Here is a 14,634-nt window from a genome sequence, read left to right on the forward strand (position 1 = left end):
TTGGGATTTTTAATAGAGTGTTGACTCCAAAACCCTATGTTATTCATTACAAAAATATACCCAGTAACGCATGATAATTCACTTTACAATCATCTATGATCCTTATGTCAGCTTTTTGTAAATGGGCAAAATAATGGCTTCTTTTGACACGGGTAAATATCTCACCGCACGTTCACTTGAGAATTTAATGTTCTTCTCTTTAAATGGTTTGGATCCATAGATCATTTGCATCTTTAACATGTTTCAAGCATGTATATCAATTTTTTAAAACATATGCAAAAAATTCTCTTTCCTATAAAATTCCGAGCTATTAGAGTTGAACTAAGGGAATTACCCAAACTTGGATAACAAAAATTTTGTGTTCATTTTTGGTGTGTTAATAAATTTTTTTTACTTACATTTGTTTATTGTTTTAAATTTTTTCCAAACATAAACTCCAAAATTTTCATTTTGTTGTGATCTATTTGCCTTTTATCTCTACTTTTTGTTTACGAGATGAAGGGAAAGTGAAAACTCAAGTTTTGATTTAACAATAAAGTATACATCTAAAACGGAAATGCACAATGCACAAATGTAGAGGGAAATAATTCCAAAAGGTGTCTTTAATTTTAGGGATTGTAAACTCTTTTTAGTTTTTATACATCAGGTTCAGCATTCATTGGGAAAAAGTGGAGGCGGGACAATTTTAATCGAGTGTTGACTCCCAATCCATAAGTCATTCCTTAAAAAAATATAGCCCGTTACGCATGATAAATTACTTTAGAATCATCTATGATCGTTAGGTCAGCTTTTTGTAAATGGGCAAAATAATGGCTTGTTTGACTCGGGTAAATTTTGCATTGCACGTTCACTTGAAAATTTAATGTTATTCTCTTTCAAAGGTTTGGATCCATAGGTAATTTGCATCTTTAACATGTTTCAAGCATGCATACCATTTTTTAAAACATGTGTAGAAAAATCTCTTTCCTATAAAATTCCGAGCTATTTTGGTTGAACTAGTGGAATTACCCAAACTTGGATAACAAAAATTTTGTGTTCATTTGTGGTGTGTGAATAAAAATTTTTTCTTACATTTGTTTATTGCTTTAAATTCTTTCCATACAAAAACTCTAAAAGTTTGATTTTGTTGTGATCTATTTGCCTTTTAACTCTTTTTTTTTGTTTACGAGATGAAGGGAAAGTGAAAACTGAAGTTTGGATTTAAGAAAAAAGTTTACATCTAAAATGGAAATGCACAAAATACAGAGAGATAATTCCAAAATGTTTCTGTAATTTTTAGGGATAGTAAACTCTTTTAAGTTTGTATATATCAGGTTCTGCAATTGTCGGGAAAATGGGGAGGCGGGGGATTTTTAGTAGAGTGTTGACTCCCAAAACATAAGTCATTCATTACAAAAATATACCCAGTTACGCATGATAAATCACTTTACAATCATCTATGATCCTTAAGTCAGCTTTTTGTAAATGGGCCAAATAATGGCTCTTTTGACACCGGTAAATATCCCACCGCACGTTCACTTGAGAATTTAATGTTCATCTCTTTAAATGGTTTGGATCCAATGGTCATTTGCATCTTTAATATGTTTCAAGCATGCATATCCATTTTTTAAAATATGTGTAAAAAAACTCTTTCTTTTAAAATTCCGAGCTATTAGAGTTGAACTAGTGGAATTTCCCAAACTTGAATAACAAAACTTTTGTGTTCATTTGTGGTGGGTGAATAAATTTTCTTTACATACATTTATTTATTGCATTAAATTATTTCCATACATAAACTCTAAAATTTTCATTTTCTTCTGATCTTTTTGCCTTTTATCTCTTTTTTTTATTTTACGAGATGAAGGGAAAGTGAAAACTCAAGTTTTTATTTAAGAAAAAAGTATACATCTAAAAAGGAAATGCAAAATGCAAAAATGTAGAGTGAGGTAATTCAAAAAAATGTTTGTAATTTTTAAATATTGTAAACTCTTTTTTGTTTTTATATATCAGGTTCTGCAACCGTCGGGAAAAGGGGGTGGCAGGGGATTTTTCTCTGAATGTTGAATCCTAATCCATAAGTAATTACTTGCAAAAATATAAGCCATTACTCTTGATAAATCACTTTACAATCATCTATAATCGTTAGGTCAGCTTTTTGTAAATGGGAAAAATAATGGCATGTTTGACTCGGGTAAATATCCCACCGCGCACGTTCACTTGAGAATTTAATGTTATTCTCTTTAAAAGGTTTGGATCCCTAGGACAATTGAATCTTTAACATGTTTCAAGCATGCATATCCAGTTTTTTAAAACATGTGTAAAAAAATCTCTTTCTTATAAAATTCCGAGCTATTAGGGTTGAACTAGTGGAATTACCCAAACTTGCTTAACAAAACTTTTGGGTTCAATTTTGGTGTGTGAATAAATTTTCTTTACTTAAATTTGTTTATTGGTTTAAATTCTTTTCTTACAAAAAACTCTAAAATTTACATTTTCTTGCGATCTATTTGCCTTTTATCTCTTTTTTTTGGTTACGTGATGAAGGGAAAGTGAAAACTCAAGTTTTGATTTAACAAAAAAGTATACATCTAAAATGGATATGCACAATGCACAAATGTAGAGAGAGATAATTCCAAATAGATCCTGTAATTTTAGTTATTGTAAACTTTTTTTAGTTTTTATATTTCATGTTCAGCAATCGTTGGGAAAAGGGGGAGGCGAGGGATTTTTAACAGAGTGTTGACTCCCAATCCATAACTCATTCCTTAAAAAAATAAAGCCCGTTACGCATGATAAATCACTTTACAATCATCTATGATCGTTAGGTCAGCTTTTTGTAAATGGGCAAAATAATGGCCTTTTTGACTCGGGTAAGTATCCTACCGCACGTTCACTTTAGAATTTAGTGTTATTCTTTTTAAAAGGTTTGGATCCAAAGTTCATTTGCATCTTTAACATGTTTCAAGCATGCATGTCCATTTTTTTAAAACATGTGTAGAAAAATGTCTTTCTTAAAAAATTTCGAGCTATTAGGGTTGAAATAGTGGAATTTCGCAAACTTGGATAACAAAACTTTTGTGTTCATTTGTGATGTGTGAATAAATTTTCTTTACTTACCTTTGTTTATTGCTTTAAATTCTTTCCATGTATAAACTCTAAAATTTTAATTTTGTGTTGTTCTATTTGCCTTTTTTTCTCCTTATTTTGTTTGACGAGATGAAGGGAAAGTGAAAACTCAAGTTCTGATTTAAGAAAAAAGTATACATCTAAAATGGAATTGCACAATGCACAAATGTAATGACAGATAATTCCAAAATGTGTGTGTAATTTTTAGGGATTGTAAACTCTTTTTAGTTTTAATATAACAGGTTCTGCAATCGTTGGGAAAAGGGTCAGGCTGGCGATTTTTAACTGAGTGTTGACTCCCAATCCATTAGTCATTCCTCAAAAAAATATATCCCGTTACGCATGATAAATCACTTTACAATTATCTATGATCGTTAGATCAGCTTTTTGTAAGTGGGCAACATAATGGCTTGCTTGACTCGAGAAAATATCCCACCCCACGTTCACTTGAGAATTTAATGTTATTCTCTTTAAAAGGTTTGGATCCATAGGTCATTTGAAACTTTAATTTGTATCAAGCATGCATATCCATTTTTTTAAACATTTTTATAAAAATGTCTTTCTTATAAAAGTCCTAGTTTTTACGGTTGAACAAGTGGAATTACCCAAACTTGGATAACAAAACTTTTGTGTTCATTTGTGGTGTGTGAATAAATTTTCTTTAGTTACATTTGTTTATTGCTATAAATTATTTCCATACATAAACTCTGAAATTTTGATTTTTTTGTAATCTATTTGCCTTTTATCTCTTTTTTTTTTTTGTTTTCGAGATGAAGGAAAAGTTAAAAATCAAGTTTTGAATTAAGAAAAAAATATCCATCTAAAATGGAAATGCACAATGCACAAATGTAGAGAGAGATAATTCCCAAAAGTGTCTATAATTTTTAGGGATTGTAAACTCTCTTTAGTTTTTATATATCCAGTTCTACAATCGTCAGGAAAAGGGGGAGGCGGGGGATTTTATAAGTGAGTGTTGACTCCCAATCCAGAAGTCATTCATTACAAAAATATAGCCCGTTGCGCATGATAACTCACTTTACAATCATCTATGATCATAGGCCAGCTTTTTGTAAATGGGTAAAATAATGTCTTGTTTGTCTCAGGTAAATCTCCCACCGCACGTTCACTTGATAAGTTAATGTTATTCTCTTTAAAAGGTTTGGATGCATAGGTCATTTGCATCTTGAACATGTTTCAAGCATGCATATCCTTTTTTTAAAACATGTGTAGAAAAATCTCTTTCTTATAAAATTCCAAGCTATTAGGGTTGAACTAGTGGAATTTCCTAAACTTGGATAACAAAAGTTTTGTGTTCATTTTTGGTATGTGAATAAATTTTCTTTACTTACATTTGTTTATTGCCTTAAATTCTTTCCATACATAAACTCTCCAATTTTGATTTTGTTGTGATCTTTTGCCTTTTATCTCTTTATTTTTTGTTTACGAGATGAAGGGAAAGTGAGAACTCAAGTTTTGATTTAAGAAAAAAATATACATCTAAAATGGAAATGCACAATGCAAAAATATAGAGAGAGATAATTCCAAATAGTTTTTGTAATTTTTAGGGATTGTAAAATCTTTTTAGTTTTTATATATCAGGTTCGATTATCGTCGGGAAAATGGGGAGGTGGGGGATTTTTAACTGAGTGTTGACTCCCAATCCATAAGTCATTCCTTAAAAAAATAGAGCCCGTTACGCATGATAAATCACATTACAATCATCTGTGTTCGTTAGGTCAGCTTTTAGGAAATGGGTTAAATAATGGCTTGTTTGACTCACGTAAATATCCCTCCGCACGTTCACTTGAGAATTTAATGTTATTCTCTTTAAAAGGTTTGGATCCATAGGTCATTTGCATCTTTAACTAGTTTCAAGCATGCATATCCATTTTTTAAAACATATGTAGAAAAATCTTTCTTATAAAATTCCGTGCTATTTGGGATGAACTAGTGGAATTACCCAAACTTGGATAACAAAACTTTTGTGTTCATTTGTGGTGTGTGAATAAATTTTCTATACTTGCATTTCTTTATTGCTTTAAATTCTTTCCATACATAAAATCTGAAATTTTCTTTTCATTGTGATCTATTTGCCTTTTATCTCTTTTTATAGTTTGCGAGATGAAGGGAAAGTGAAACCTAATGTTTTGATTTAAGATAAAAGTATACATCTAATATGGAAATGCACAATGCACAATGCACAATGCACAAATGTACGAAGAGATAATTCCTAAATGTGTCTGTAATTTTTAGGAATTGTAAACTCTTTTTAGTTTATATAAATCAGGTTCTGCAATCATTAGGAAAAGGGGTGGGGGATTTTTAACTTAGTGTTGACTCCCAATCCATAAGTCATTCCTTAAAAAAATGTAGCCCGTTACGCATGATAAATCACATTACAATCATCTATGATCCTTAGGTAAGCTTTTGGAAAATGGGCAAAATAATGGCTTGTTTGACTCGGGTAAATATCCCACCGCACGTTCACTTGAGAATTTAATGTTATTCTCTTTAAAAGGTTTGGATCCATTGGTAATTTGCATCTTTAACATGTTTCAAGTATGCATATCCATTTTTTAAAACATATTAACAAAAATCTCTTTCTTATAAAATTTCAAACTATTAGGGTTGAACTATTGGAATTACCCAAACTTGGATAACAAAACTTCTGTGTTCATTTGTGGTCTGTGAATAAATTTTCTTTACTTACAATAGTTTATAGCCGTAAATTCTTTCCATACATAAACTCTAAAATTTTCATTTTATTGTGATCTATTTTGACTTTTATCTTTTTTTTTTTTTTTGCGAGATGTAGGGTAAATAAAAACTCAAGTTTTGATTTAAGAAAAAAGTATACATCTAAAATGAAAATGCATAATGCACAAATGTAGAGAGAGCTAATTCCAAAAAGTTTTTGTAATTGTTAGGAAATGTAAACTCTTTTTAGTTTTTATATATCAAGTTCTACACTAGTTGGGAAAAAGGGGAGGCTGGGGATTTTTGAGTGAGTGTTGACTCCCAATCTATAAGTCATTCCTTTCAAAATTTAGCCAGTTATGTATGATAAATTACTCTACAATCATCTATGATCGTTAGGTCAGATTTTTGTAAATGGGGAAAATAATGGCTTGTTTGACTCGAGTAAATATCCCACAGCACGTTCACGTGAGAATTTAATGTTATTCTCTTTAAAAGGTTTGGTACCTTAAGTCTTTTGCATCTTTAACATGTTTCAAGCATGCATATCCATTTTTTAAAACATATGAAGAAAAATCTCTTTCTTATAAAATTCCGAGCTATTAGGGTTGAACTAGTGGAATTACCCAAACTTGGATAACAAAACATTTTTGTTCATTTGTGGTGTGTAAATAAATTTTCTTTACTTACTGATGTGGAATTTAGTTACATCGGCTTTAATACCTCGGAAGCGTACGAATCGTTCATGTAATTTAGCGGGTAGCGAGGGTCATATCCACAGGGAGGACTGAATTTTGTGTATTCTTCAGTCAACTAGCCTAACCAAATATGATGAATTAATATGAACTAAACACTAATTATATCCTAAATTATCAAGCAATCATCTGGTTAACTACTTGAACAACAGGAAACGTCAATTCTGGATTTTACGGTGATTCGTGCCTCTCTCGAGCACCACGTAACCACGGATCCGAATTCTCAATCCTTGCATCTAGACCCTCTCGGGCGCATAGAGTGAAAGATAGAAATCAGATTAAAATACCAAAATCCAACCTAAATTATATTCCTACCCTAACTAACCAATTTAATCAAATATCCGAAAAAAAATATTCAATAAACATTAATTATCAAATCAGATTCAATAAACATTCAATAACCTAAGTTCAAACTATATAAAAAATAAAATTCAAAAATGACGAATTACTCCCCTTCTCCTTCCTCTCGCTCGGGCAGCAACTCATTCTCACGAGCTGCAATTTCCCGAAATTGATGGCTTCGGGTAGCAAGAGTGAGTGGCCGGAGGTAGAGACGACGCCAACGACGAAGGTTAGAAGCCGACGGATAGAGGTAACGTCCGGCAAAGAACGAAACAGAGCTGACGTTCTCCAACCGGCTTTCTCGAGTCTCGGTCGGAGTCGGAATAGCTCCGGAATAGTCAGAAATATGTAATAGACGCCAGAGGATGGTCGAAAAGCGGAATTGGCACCGGAGAAGCCCTCTCAGATCACTTCTCGGCCTGGCGAGCAGAAATTGTCGAACTCACCTCGACGGAGTCTCTCTCGAGCTCTCCTCAGGTTTGTTCTCCGTTGCTGGACGGCGGTGGATGACGGTGGCGTGGCTAAAGACAGTGGCCCGGCGAACAATGGTGGGAAACTCCTCTCGGGTCTTCCCCTGTTTCCGGTCAAAGGTCCTCTGTTTTGGTCGATCTGTCTGTTTTCCCTTCACGCTCCACCCCCCCCCCCCCCCCCCCCCCCCCCCCGGCGGTGGATGACGGTGGCGTGGCTAAAGACAGTGGCCCGACGAACAATGGTGGGAAACTCCTCTCGGGTCTTCCCCTGTTTCCGGTCAAAGGTCCTCTGTTTTGGTCGATCTGTCTGTTTTCCCTTCACGCTCCACCCCCCCCCCCCCCCCCTTCGATGCTCCTCTTTCCTTTAATACCAATTTTTCTTTGTTTTAAAAACGATTTGCCCTAAAAATCACCTCCATTTCACTAAGGGCATTTTGGTAAATATATCCTTCTCCACCAAAATCCTCCTGAAATTCCATAATTGAATCCATAAAAAGTATTTCAGGAAGAAATAAACCTTAAAAACAATGAAATATAATTCAGGAGAGAAAAATATGCAATATAGACAGTGATTAATGCCAAATTCAATAAATACACGTTTCATTTGAAAACCAATAAATAACCACCTATAACACAATTATAAAGGTTATTCTATTATAATTAACCTATTTCTCATGTCAGAATATGGCATCTATCACACCCCCGAACCTAAATCTTTGCTAGTCCCTAGCAAAACAACAATCGAACCAAAAATAAGCCTAGGAAAACAAAATGCCACTTTCGTAGGAAGCACGATTGCATTTAGCGCATGCAACAAGCCGTTAAACCCCTACTTTGTAGTAGTGGACGAGTTATGTCTCGTGAAGGTTTGCATGGAATTTACCCACAAAATTCATCTAAATCAATAATATAAAAAGAAAATTGAAAAAAATTTACTCCTCCTTAGCATATGACTAACACATAGTATCGTAAAATATCTGAAAATCAAATGAGATCCTATGCAATTTGAAAACATGTGTAAAATATAGCATATTATCAATCCAAATACACTCATTGTTACTCCACCTGAACCAATGTGACCCATAAGAAATTACTTCAACAGAACAAAGAGGCAACAAATAACAATAAAATCCTGGTCACATCACAATTAAGAGAAAATAGTAGAGTAAGCCTGTTGTCTAACAATCTCACAAAAGAAATATACCAATTTCAATCTTGACTTGCAACTTCTTTCAAATTACAATTTATCATCAAAGTTAAGGAAACTCATTGCTTCCAGATTTAAAACCATTTTACGCTATTACCAGCGTAATTTTTGTTTCACTGAATACTTTTGGTATTACCACCATTTTTTATTCCTCTTCACTGCACATGCACTTATTTTTAAGTAACCGACTGTTCCAGTGCATTTCCCTGGTTTTTCCCAAGCTGTTTCTGAAGTTATCTGTCTTTTGCAAGCAAGAGCATTTCCATTTGCATTCATACATTACAACAAGGAATTTCACTGAGGTATAAAAAGGAATGAGTTCAAATAGGCATACAAGACTATTCAGACTATCGTAGATCAACACTAGATTTACATGCTCTCTTTTGTAACTAAGTTTCAAGTCTAATGCAATAGTAAGTTATCCCACTGAATTCTCATGGATCACAACAAATGATATCAGATTTCTAATAGGCATATTCTACACAGTTTTTAAGAAAAATTTTAAAACACATTTGAGCAACTTATTTTAACTCTACTAATGGTAACCACATACTAAGAGGAGTAATTTGAAAACCACGAACAGAAATCAAAAGAAAATTATTGCTAAGACATAAAAGAGTCATTTCCTCCCGCCAAACCTAAACTTGACATTGTCCTCAATGGGGAAAAGTTAAAACACCAGAACGACTACAAAAAGGAATAACAACTTAGCTAGTTATACTCCAATAGGGTGAGGGTTAAGCTCCCTCAGGGCTCCTAAATCCATAGGTGGGACCATATGTGTTTGGTCATCAACAATAATACCGAAAAGTCAATAAAGACCCCCAGGAATGATACATAGTCTCCCTTGATGAAGGTTTACTCGTATCAGCCGTACCCGTAGGTAATCATCCGTAGATGAAACCGCTATCCCACATCACACTTTGAAGAAATCTCTGTGTGACTGGCCACTGAAGGCAGCAGGAATCACGCGCTGAACACAAGTCCTTAAGTTACTCACCATAAGGTTTTCATTCAATACTTCAAGATCAAATTGGTCAATCCCAGAACGGTTGTTTGAGTACAGACCTCTCAAACTAGGGACCAAAAGTCTGGTCATCGACTACCGGAACCATTTATGCTCTCAGCCGGCAAATAAGAATGAATAAACCAAAAAAATAAAATAAAAATAAAACTGTAATGTACAAAGGGATAGAAACGTGGGGATTGCCCACAATTTGCTAAGTTTATAGTCGTAAGCAAGACTCTGACACATTCAAGATGAAATGACAGGTTCCTCCAAGAAAATCACCATCACCTCCTCCGGTGTGGGGACATTCTCAAGATACGGTTTGAGCCTCTGCCCGTTAACTTTGGAGACCGACCCATCTCCGTGATTGCGGATCTCAATAGCGCCATGAGGAAACACCTACGTAACTTCAAATGGACCGGACCACCTGGATCTTAGCTTCCCTGGAAACAAATGCAATCGGGAGTTATAAAGTAAAACATTCTGCCCAACAGTAAAAGACTTGCGAAAAATAGATTTATCATGTAAAAGCTTTGTTCACTCTTATACAGTTTGGCATTCTCATAAGTATCATGACGTATCTCCTCCAACTCATTCAATTGCAACTTTCTCTCCTCACCCGCTTGAGTTAAATCAAAATTCAAAGCCTTAATGGCCCAATAAGCTCTATGCTCAAGCTCAACAGGTAGATGACATGCTTTGCCGAACACTAGGCGAAATGGAGACATCCCAATAGGAGTCTTATAAGCAGTTAGATAGGCCCATAAAGCATCGTCCAATCGAGTGGACCAATCTTTCCTATCGAAGCGAATCGACTTTTCCAAAATCCATTTGATCTCCCTATTAGAGATTTCCACTTGACCACAAGTTTGCGGGTGGTACGGAGTGGACACCCGATGAGTGATGGAATATTTCTTCAATAAGGTCTCAAATGCTCTATTAAAAAAATGAGATCCCCCATCACTGATGATCGCTCTCGGGGTACAAAACCGATTAAAGATTTTTTTTTAAAAAACTTTACCACCACTTTGTGATCGTTTGTCTTACATGATATAGCTTCAATCCATTTAGAGACATATTCAACAGCAACAAGGATGTATTGATAGCCGAACGAGACATGAAAAGGACCCTTGAAATCAATACCCCACACATCAAACAATTCAACAATAAGAATGGGGTTAAGAGGCATCATGTTCTTCCTAGACAAACAACCAGTTCGTTGGCATTTATCACACACCTGACAAAACTCATGGGCACCTCTAAATAATGAAGGCCAATAGAAACCACATTGCAAGACTTTAGCCGCGGTCTTTCTAGCACCAAAATGTCCACCACATGCGTGGGAATGACAAAATTCAAGAATGTTGGCAAAGTCTTGCTCATGTATACAACGCCTAATGACTTGGTCAGAACACACCTTGAACAAATAAGGGTCATCCCAAAAAAAATATTTGATTTTGGAAAAGAATTTCAACTGATCTTGTTTACTCCAATAATCAGGAATCTTATGAATTACAAGATAGTTGACTATGTCAGCAAACCAAGGCAACTGGGATACTTGGAGAAGTTGTTCATCAGGGAAGGAATCATTTAAAGGAAGGAATCCTTCCTAAGGTGCTACACATATCCTAGATAGATGATCAACAACAACATTCTGACAACCCTTCTTATCTCAAATCTCAAGGTCAAATTCTTGCAATTGCAAGATCCATCTAATCAAGCGAGGTTTAGATTACTTCAAAGCAGAATGATCAGTGAACGCTATAAACTTTGACCCTAACAGATATGATCTGAATTTGTTCAAGACAAACACCACAGCTAGCAACTCCTTCTCAATGGTAGTGTAATTCAATTGAGCATCGTGAAGAGTGCGGCTAGCATACTGAATGACACATGGCATTTTATCCGTCTTTTGCCCCAAAACAGCCCCCAATGCATAGTCAAAGGCATCACACATCAACTCAAAAGGCAAAGACCAAATAGGGGGTTGGAAAATGGGTGCAGTGGACAAACATTTCTTCAGTGTCTCAAAAGCATGAATACATGTGAAAAGATTGTGCAGACATGTATCAAAACTAGAGCCAAACACAGAAAAGTCATCCATAAAGACCTCTAAAAAGTCACCAATCATGTCAGAAAAGATACTCATCATGCACCATTGGAAAGTGGCAGGCGCATTGCATAAACCAAAAGGCATGCGTCTGTAAGCATAGGTGCCAAACAGACACGTGAAGGTGGTCTTTTCCTGGTCTTCTGGAGCAATGGGAATTTGATTGTAGCCGGAGTATCCATCTAAGAAGCAATAAAAATTGTGGCCGGCCAATCACTCTAGCACCTGATCAATGAAAGGTAGTGGGAAGTGATCCTTCCTAGTGGCGGAATTAAGTTTTCTATAGTCAATGCAGACACGCCACTTGGTGGTAGTTCTTGTGTGAATCCATTCACCACTCTTATTTTTCATTATCGTTATCCCCCTTTTCTTAGGGACTACTTGAATTGGACTCACCTAGGTGCTATCGGAAATAGGGTAAATGATTCCTATCACAAGCAACCTGATGACTTCTTCTCTCACAACCTCCAGCATATGGGGATTTAACCTACGTTGCATCTCACGTGAGGCTTTAGTCCCCTCCTCCAAATGAATACGATGCATGCATATGGAGGGGCTAATCCCTTTAAAGGCATCAAAAGTCCACCCCAATGCCTCTCTGTGTGCTTGTAAAACTTTAGTCAATTGTTCCTCCTGCTCAGTACTCAAATCAGAGGAAATAATGACTGGTAATGAGTTCATGGGCCCCAAGAACTCATACTTCAACATGGGAGGAAGTGGCTTAAGATCTAGCTTGGAAGTTTCAAGAGGTTTGTCCAAGTCAAGAGGAAGATCTTGTGGATGATCAGTTGCGATAACCTCATAAGCTTCCTCCAACAGAGGTACAAAATTGAGTAAAGAATCAACCTCTCAGAAATATGTTTCCTCATCAAAATAGTCCTTGTCTAAAGATGTTATGCAAGACTCAAAAGATTCAAGAGTGGATTCGTCATCAAGCATAACAGTTTCTATCTTAAATGCAGGACTCAGATCATCAGACACAAGTGGGTGGTGCCCGACATTAAATACATTCAATGAGACCTTAAAATTTCCAAAAGACAACTCCAACTCACCACTTTTACAATGAATAATAGCATTAGATGTGGCTAAGAAGGGACGTCCTAGGATGGCAAGAATTTCATTGGTCACATTGACTACTGGTTCTATATCAAGAACAATGAAATCAACCGGGAACAAAAATTTGTCCACTTTTATCAAAACATCTTCAACTATTCCTCGTGGTATCTTGACAGAATGGTCAGCTAGTTGAAGTGTGATGGGAGTAGGCTTCTATTCCCCCAAACCTAATTGCTGGTACACAAAGAAAGGAAGCAAATTCACACTTGCCCCTAAGTTGAGAAGAGCTCTCTGGATGGTATGTTCACCAATGACACAAGAAATTGTGGGACATCTAGGATCTTTAACTTTAGGAGTGTTGTGCTTCAGAATTGAGCTTACATTCTCAGTAAGAAAGACCTTTTTATTAACATGTTGTTTTCTCTTCTGTGTAAAAAGGTCTATCAAAAATCGGGCATAGGCAGGGACTTGCCTAATAGCATCAAGAAGTGGAATGTTAATGTGAACCTTACTAAACAGTTACAACGTTTCATGCATGCTATCTCCTTTCCTAAGTGGGCCCGATAACCTCTGCGGATAAGGAGCTAGTGGGACTTGGTTAGGGATCTGCTTGGCTGTTGGTGGAGAACTTAGAGGTTCTTCACCCAATGATGTGTCCCCATTGTCATCCTTTGACTCCTTAGACTTAGTGGTCCCTACCCCATTATTCAACTCACGACCACTCCTAAGGGTGGTTATGGCTTTGGCTTGCTCATGGTGGGGTTTGGAACTCAACCCACTCTCATGTGTGCTTTTGGGGTTAGGAATGGTTTGACTCGGGAGTCTATTTTGTGCTTGTTCACTCATGTGGCTGGCCAACTGACTCACTTGCATTTCAAGTTTAGCAATTGAGGACTGTGTATTCTGCATGAATAATTGAAGTGTATCCTCAAGTGAAGGTTTTTGTGGAATCAATGGCTGTTGAGTGAAGTGTGGGCGCGGAGCTTGGGGTTGAGTAAACCCTAGAGGACCCCCAACCTGTGGGCCCTTGGACCATGAGAAATTTGGGTGCCTAGCCCAACCCGGATTATTTGTTTCTGAAAAAGGATCGTTCTGGTTTGGTCTATGAAAATTCTAGACTGCATTCAAGTCCTCAATGAGCTCTGGGTAGGATGAACTAGATGGACACATTTGTGTGGGATGAGATGAACCAAAGCATATGGCACAAACAGTAGAAGGGTTAGGAGTAGGTGAACTCTTGGACACCATAAGGGCATCAATTCTTCAAGTCAACCCTTCAATCTTGGCCATGAGCATGGGTGTTTCACTAACCTCATAGAGACCCCCTCTTTTGGCTTCGTGGGATCTCCTACCAACATTAAATGATGAACCCCATTGCTGAGATTGATCACTCAATGTTTCAAAGAAGTCCCACGCCTCACTAGCACTCTTACCCATCAAACTCCCACCACTCGTTGCATCTACCATGGATCTAACCTGGGGTGTAAGACCTTGATAAAAGTATTGCACTAAATGCCATTTCTCAAACCCATGATGCGGACACCTACGGATCAAATCCTTCCATTTCTCCTAAGCCTCATAAAAGTGTTCACCCTCCTGCTGCATAAAGTTGGAGATTTCTCTTCTGAGGGCTGTAGTTCTCTAAATGGGAAAGTACTTGGACAAAAATTTTGTGACTAATGTGTCCCATGAAGTAATGCTGCCCACCTCCAAGGAATTAAGCCAAGACTTGGCCTTATCCTTAAGTGAAAATGGAAAAAGTCTTAACCAGATAGAGTCATCTGAGAAATTCTGAAATTTGAAAATTGCACAAATATCTAAGAATTCCTTGATGTGGTAATATGGGTCCTCCTTCTCCAACCCATAGAATGTAGGGAGGAGTT

General features: G+C 36.3%; 1 non-coding gene across 1 annotated transcript; it reads left to right on the forward strand.

Moving 5' to 3' along the window:
- The first annotated feature begins 14,276 nt into the window (after positions 1–14,276).
- Positions 14,277–14,383, forward strand: LOC137939594 (small nucleolar RNA R71). The gene has a single exon (XR_011109975.1). It is a non-coding gene; the product is annotated as a small nucleolar RNA R71 (small nucleolar RNA).
- Positions 14,384–14,634: the final 251 nt, after the last annotated feature.

Source organism: Aristolochia californica, unplaced genomic scaffold (assembly GCF_029961685.1).
Source record: "Aristolochia californica isolate CCGP_79_NKW_82.1479 unplaced genomic scaffold, dmAriCali1.0.hap1 SCAF_8, whole genome shotgun sequence".
Taxonomy (NCBI): Eukaryota; Viridiplantae; Streptophyta; class Magnoliopsida; order Piperales; family Aristolochiaceae; genus Aristolochia; species Aristolochia californica.